A 1,248-nucleotide genomic window follows, 5' to 3' on the forward strand; every position below is an offset into this window, starting at 1 on the left:
AGTCATCTGGCACTTAATCAAGTACTGCCTAGTGGATTCTTACTTTCTTGTGTACACAGCTGTAGTTAACTCATTCTTCTGACCAGGTGGGGCGCTGTGGCTCACACCTGTAATTCCAGCACTTTCAGAGACAAAGGTGGGTGGATCACCTGAGGCCAAGAGCTTCAGACCAGCCTGACCAACAGGATGAAACCCCTTCTCTGCTGAAAACACAAATCATTAGCTGGGCTGGTGGTGCATGCCTGTCATCCCAGCTACTCTGGAGGCTGAGGCAGGGGAATCGCTTGAACCCGAGGGGCGGAGGTTGCAGTAAGCCGAGATCGCGCCGCTGCACTCCAGCCTGGGCGACAGAGCAAGACTCTGTCTCAAAATAAAATATAAAATAAAATAAAATAAAAAACTCAGTTCTTCTACTTGTCAATGCAAGGATACTTTCCTTTCTGAATTGCACTGGAAGCAGAGTTCAAGTGTTGGAGTAAGATAAAATAAGATTGAAAAGCTGTTAGAGAACTTTGTTAGGAGTTCAGACTTTGTTTTATAGGACAGGGTTTCCTACTTTATAAGCTTTAATGTGCGTACGAATGGAGGGAGAGCTTACTAAACATTCAGATCCTGTGCTTGCCTCAGCAGCACATATACTACAATAGAAATTATACAGAGATTAGCATGGCCCCTGTGGGAGGATGACACGCCAATACATGAAGCATTCCATATCTTTAAAGGAATCGGCCAGGTGCAGTGGTTCACACCTGTAATCCCGGCACTTTGGGAGGCCGAGGCAGGTGGATCACTTGAGGTCAGGAGTTCAAGACCAGCCTGGCCAACATGGTGAAACCCCATCTCTACTAAAAATACAAAAATTAGCTGGGTGTGGTGGCGGGTGCCTGTAGTCTCAGCTACTCGGGAGGCTGAGGCAGGAGAATCGCTTGAACCTGGGAGGCAGAGGTTGCAGTGAGCCGAGATCATGCCACTGCACTCCAGCCTGGGCAACAGAGACAGACTCGGTCTCAAAAAAAAAAAAAAAAAAAAAAGGTTCACCTTCCTTTTTGTATCTGGCTTATTTCACTCAGTGTAATGTCCTCAAGGTTCATCCATGTTGCAGCATGGGTCAGAATTTCCTTCCTTTTTAAGGCTGAATAACATTCCACGGTGTGGACCACATTTTGCTTCTCCATTCATCTCTCAATGGCCCCTTCTGCTTCCACCTCTGGGCTACTGTGAAGAATGCTGCTGTGAACATGGGTGTAC

At 46.9% G+C, this 1,248-nt stretch overlaps 1 non-coding gene across 1 annotated transcript; it reads left to right on the forward strand.

Annotated features, from left to right (window-relative positions):
- The first annotated feature begins 614 nt into the window (after positions 1 to 614).
- Positions 615 to 718, forward strand: LOC114680452 (U6 spliceosomal RNA). Its single transcript, XR_003732677.1, has one exon. It is a non-coding gene; the product is annotated as a U6 spliceosomal RNA (small nuclear RNA).
- The last annotated feature ends 530 nt before the right edge of the window (positions 719 to 1,248 follow it).

Source organism: Macaca mulatta, chromosome 8 (genome assembly GCF_049350105.2).
Source record: "Macaca mulatta isolate MMU2019108-1 chromosome 8, T2T-MMU8v2.0, whole genome shotgun sequence".
NCBI lineage: Eukaryota > Metazoa > Chordata > Mammalia > Primates > Cercopithecidae > Macaca > Macaca mulatta.